The 6,000-nt window shown below is 40.5% G+C and overlaps 1 protein-coding gene across 7 annotated transcripts in view; it reads left to right on the forward strand.

The window, feature by feature from the left end:
- MAP3K13 (mitogen-activated protein kinase kinase kinase 13) overlaps window positions 1–6,000 on the forward strand; it is a 200,647-nt gene that overhangs the window by 141,227 nt on the left and 53,420 nt on the right. The gene's annotated exons all lie outside the window — the stretch shown is intronic.

Genomic DNA, 6,000 nt, shown 5'->3' on the forward strand with positions numbered 1-6,000 from the left:
GATAAATCATTCCTTTGGTCAAGATGTTTCACGTTTGACTTAAGGCATTTTTGAAGCCTCACAAGTTTCTATTTCTTGATAAATTTATAGACTACTACTCTGAAAATGAAGTATCTTTATTCATTCTAAAGCCTACAATAAACTTATTTTAACTGTAATCACAGTTGCATTTACAGGTACTGGTATTCAAAAGGTAATTTGTCACCATGGAGAATTTGCTTCTTTGTAATTTTTATTTTTTTGCTGTCTCCAGCATACTTCAAGATTATTAAACATTCATAATCTTAACCAAAAATATAGGTACATGGTAAACATGGAATCAATATTTTTGAATGCGTAATTGTTGAATGAAATGTTATAAAGAAGATGAAATGACGTAGGTCAGTGGATTTTGTCGATTGAGTTTTTATTGTTCCTTCAAATAGGCGTTTCAGAAGATGGTCCACAGTTAAGAGAGTAAGTAGGGATAAAGGCACAATTGTAGGCCATTCTTTTTATCTGATTTGAAGTCACATATTTCTAATCATATAACTCCATTCGAAGAAGCTAGCTAATGTTTTCAAAGTTCAAATTAAGATCTGGGTGACAGACCTCTATCCTGGAAAGATCATTTTATGTTATTACTATGCACAAGTAAAGTAATCTAAGTTTTAAAATGGGATTGATGCTCCTAGCAGCAGAAATTATTTTATGTTCTCAACTGCTATATGAATTTTAGAGAAATGACCAGAAGGCTAAGATGGCAGTGTTGCATTCATTTTTAAAGACAGGCAAGAAGACGCCAAGTAAAGAGAAGATAGCTTAGAAAGAGCTCAGTGTCAATCAATAAACCTTGTAGCAATAATGCTTAATTTAATTTTTTATTCAATTTTAGTCACATCAAAAACTTTGTGGGGCTAAATTGTCCAAAATCTTTGATTTATTCATATTTATGATATAAAATTTAAAATCTGATCATTATAAAAATCCTCAATTAGTAACATGGGAAAAATTGTATTCTATGATAGAAATCCAAGAATTTAAGGGCTATTTGGCCACGTTACCTCCTCCATTCCTCTTTCTCTCTACATTGCATCCTGGGATCTTGGCACAAAACCAAGGTAATTTCCAGAAATTGGCAGTGCCCTGCCAAATGCACAGCTGCTGCTGTCTCCAACTCTTGCCTACTAATTTTGCACAAACCACTTCCTCCTCTTGGGGCCAAGAAACTCAGAAGGCAGGGAAAGTGTTCCTCAAGGGCAGATATGGGAGCACTTCCTGCACCCTTTGCGGATCGGGACCTGCTGTAAGGGCGGCAGTAGCATCACCTTACCTACAGACCTTCCCAGAGTACTTTCTTTTTCTTTTTTCTTTTCTTTTTTTGTTTTGTTTTGTTTGTTTGTTTGTTTTTGTTTTGTTTTTGAGACAGAGTCTCCCTCTGTTGCCCAGGCTGAAATGCAGTGGCAGCATCTCGGTTCACTGCAATCTCCACCTCCTGGGTTCAAGTGATTCTCCTGCTTCAGCCTCCCCAGTAGCTGGAATTACAGGCGCCTGCCACCACGCTTGGCTAATTTTTTGTATGTTTAGTAGAGATGGGGTTTCGCCATGTTGAGCAGGCTGGTCTCGAACTCCTGACCTCAGGTGATCTGCCTGCCTCAGCCTCCCAAAGTGCTGGGATTACAGGCATGAGCCACTGCACCTGGCTCCCATAGTACTTTCTTTTGATAAGGGTGCCATTCCAAACTTGCCCTTTACCCCTCCAATGTTCCTTGTCTTTTTCCCTTTGACTCTCAGCATTCAAAAATCTTGCCCCACTTCCTTTCTGTCTCCTTCTAATTTATACTAGTTTTGATTTCTTATGAACTGAAAGGATCAAACAATCAGTTCCTATGAGGGTACCTGAGCCAGATTTGCACAAGAAGAGAGGAACCTAGAGGGCAGAAGACAGCCAAAGATAGTGGAACCACCTGTGTTCCCGCAGTTTCCACCTAACAGTCTCTTCACTGTGCAGTGGCAGCGTGTGGGTGTACATAGAAACACAGGTAAAACTTAGGTATTTTTAGCTTCCTACACTCTTCTTAAATGTAGAGTCAGCTCTGATCATATTTGAATATAGCCATGGTGATGATTTTTCGTTCCTTTTGTTCTTGTACCTCTCTGTTTCTCTGCCTTTGTTGGGTCCCGTTGGACTGGATATTCTTGGTGAGCATGAGGGAAGCCTATGTGACTACACATCTTTATACACACCTTGAGGTTTACCTCACCTCTGCCCACTCTGAGAGCAGTCAGTGGGTAGCCTCCTGCTGGCCTGTGGATAGGCGCAGGGTGACCCCGCTAGGTGGGCACTAGTGTTTCCTTGGGAATAGTTTTAGTGCATCTAGAATAGCACTGTGACTTGCTATTGTTTTTGTCATCAGTGGCCATGATACCATGGCTATTTGTTTCTCTTCAAATAAACAAACAACCATGCTAGTGGAAGGAGCTGGGCTGAGGAAGGAGGACTCATCTCAGCTCTGCCACTGGTCAGATGTTATATTAAGCAAGTCGGCAATCTCTCTGAAATTTGATTCTCATATGTGAAATAAGTGGGTTGAACCATATTCCTTGGTTGTCTTGTTTTCCCCTGATCTCTTAAATATCAAACTGCGTGTGATGACTGTGATTAGACTCATTCTCATGCCAGTGGGAACAGGTCCACTTTACATTCATCCTTAACCTGTTAGAGATAGGAAAAAAATTACAAAACAAACATGTGTTTTTCTAACTTTTTGTGTATGAGCTCATCCTAACATTATGTCATTGGGCAGAAGTTCAAGATAAAAAATTGACAAAGTAGAAATTTATGAGGAATTAATATAAAGTCTGATAATTTGATTCAAAAAAATAAATCACACAAGTGTTTGGCTGAAATTCACATATATATTTGTGTATGCAATTCATGTGAGCCAACAGCATGTAGGACTTGTGCTGTATAGCAGGGGTTCCCAACCTCCAGGCCACGGTCTGGTACCAGTCTGTGGCCTGTTAGGAACTGGGCGGAACAGCGGGAGGTGAGCAGCAGGTGGGTAAGCGAGCGGCACAATTCTCAGTATATATTCTTTTTTCTTTTTTGAGACAGGGTCTCGCTCTGTTGCCCAGCCTGGAGTACAGTGGCACAAACACAGCCCACTGCAGCCTCGATTTCCTGGGCTCAAGGGATTCTCCTGCCCCAGCCTTCCACCCAAGTAGCTGACACTACAGGCACACGCCACCATGCCTAGCTAATTATTGTATTTTTTGTAATGTTTGTATTTTTTGTGTTTTTGCCATGTTGTGCAGGCTGAGTATATATTCAATAAATACATTTTAAATTTAGCTTTATGATCTGGAAACTTCTGCTCCTGTGATAAATGAGCCCCATCTTTATCTTTCTTCCAAGCTGTCTCTCTACAAAGTGTCTTTTTAAAATCAGATAGCATCAGTAAAAGCCTAGCTCCCTAGCTCAGTGCATGATGCATAGTAGGCCTTAAATTCTGTATGTCCATAGTTGAGCTAATCATCTTCTTTCCAAACCTTTCTTTCTGGCTTTTCATATCTCAGTTATTGACATTGTCTGTCTAGTCATTATTCCAAATAAGTGATTTGAAAAGTCTTCCTCTCCCCCTTTTCTTTACCCACCTCCATGTCTAATCAATTACTAGATCTTACCAATTCTACCTCTTAAATCTTTCCTGTCCTCTTCACTGCCATTGCTAACTGACTCGTTCAGGTCCAAGTCATTTCTTTTTGAACTATACCTTCTAACTAGACGTTTAGTCTTTCCTTTTGAATCTAACCTCTACTTCTATAGATGTGATTTTAATTTATCTGACCAAATTACTCCCTTGCTTAAAATTCCTTAATGGCTCTCTGTTGTCATGAGGATAAAACCCCAAAGATTTAGCTTGTCATACAGGCCTACCATAATCTAGCCTTTGCCTACTTTTTCTAAGAGTTATCTCCTGCTGTTTCCTAATACTACCTGGAATGCCTAGTCTTTCTTTCCTAGTGACCATTAATTCACCCCTCAAGACTCAATTCAAACAAAACTTCTTCTTATAACATCTCTAGACACATTTTATATTTATTTTTCTGAGCTCCCATTGTACCTTATACATATCTTTGTCCCATATCTAACCATATGGCTGTTATCTATTGGTCTTTCCTTCTAGATTGTGAGTTCCCAAAGGGTAGGAACCTATGTGTCATTTACTAATGCCTAACACATTGCATACTATGTAATAGGAGCTCAGTGAATGAATAAGAATTCAGAGGATAGGGTATTTTCCTCTCCCTCTCCCTCTCCCTCTCCCTCTTCTCCTTCCTCTTCTTCTTCTTCTGATGGAGTCTCGCTCTGTCACCCAGGCTAGAGTGTAGTAGCGCAATCCTGGCTCACTGCAACCTCCACTTGCTGGGTTCGAGCAATTCGCCTGCCTCAGCCTCCTGAGTAGCTGGGACTACAGGCTTGCACCACCATGCCCGGCTAATTTTTTGTATTTTTAGTAGAGATGGGGTTTCACCATGCTGGCTAGGCTGGTCTCGAACTCCTGACCTCATGATCTGCCCACCTTGGCTTCCCAAAGTTTTGGGATTACAGGCATGAGCCACCACGCCAGCCAAGGATAGGATGTTTTCATTGGTTCACTAATACAGGCTATTCATGGGATATGGTAATGAATAAAAGGTTTAAAATTTAGGTCTCAGTTACAAAGATAAGAAAATAATAAAATTGAAAGAGTCTATTGTAATCCATAATCCGCAATATAAGATACTATGGCTCCCCATCACCTTCAGTATAAAACCTCAAACTCAGCCTGGCATGCAAAGCTCCTTATAGTCTAGCCCCTACCTATTTGTCCATTCATGTCTTTCTGCATGCACTTATATATAGCCTACATTCCAGCCACTTTGGATTTCTCATCTGTTCTATAGTCTTTCAAGCTTCCATGCCCTCCTTCACGGTTTCCCCACACCTGTAATACCTTCCCCCTCTTCTTTCACTCACACCTTCCTGACTTGCTTAATGAATGCCTACACTTCCTTCAAATGGATCAAAAGTTACCACCTTTGAGCACCTTTCCCTGAAACTATTCCTCCCTCTTCTGTGCTCTCAGAGCACTTACTTGATCCATTATAAGCACTGTTCTGTCAATTTTTGTTGGTCTTTCTTTTACCCCCTCTGCAAAATGAGGTCATCTTCATACCCTGACCTCTAGCATATTCTAGATGCTTAGTACAGAGTGAGGGAAGGAATGACTGTTACAAAGGGATTTAAAAAGAAAGTACATTTCTGTTAAGAACATACTTTGAGCCGGGCACAGTGGCCCATGCCTGTAATCCCAGCACTTTGTGAGGCAAAGGCGGGTGGATCACCTGAGGTCAGGAGTTCAAGACCAGCCTGGCCAACATAGTGAAGCCCCATCTCTACTAAAAATACAAAAAAAAAAAAAAAAAATTATCTGGGCGTGGTGGTGCATGCCTGTAATCCCAGCTACTCAGGAGGCTGTGGCAGGAGAATTGCTTGAACCTGGGAGGCGGAGGTTGCAGCGAGCCGAGATCACACCACTGTACTCCAGTCTAGGTGACAGAGCAAGATTCTGTCTCAAAAAAAAGAAAAAAAAAGAACATACTTTGAATAAATTTAAGACTGACTATGCGTGATCTGGCCAATCTAGAACAAATCTCCACTTTTAAAGGTTAGGTGGCCGCAAGAAATGGTGCTAATGGACAGATCAGAAGCAAAGAACAAGTTTAAAGAGCTAGGGCTTAGTTGTGTTACCCCAGATTTGGTGCAGTACAATAAAAACAAATTTTATATCTTAGAAACTTGTCTTGTCACAGACACATGACATTTATCTCCATGACTTAATGAATGCCTTATAAAGTGACGCAGTGCCCCAGTAGATAAGACACGAAAGCAAAGAGAAAAGATGAGTAGCAACTTATAACACAGGATGTAGTTTGTAATAAAGATGTGTATATCAGAACAACTAAATTTCCCTT

The sequence above is a fragment of the Hylobates moloch genome, unplaced genomic scaffold, assembly GCF_009828535.3.
Source record: "Hylobates moloch isolate HMO894 unplaced genomic scaffold, HMol_V3 SCAFFOLD_13, whole genome shotgun sequence".
Classification (NCBI taxonomy): Eukaryota; Metazoa; Chordata; class Mammalia; order Primates; family Hylobatidae; genus Hylobates; species Hylobates moloch.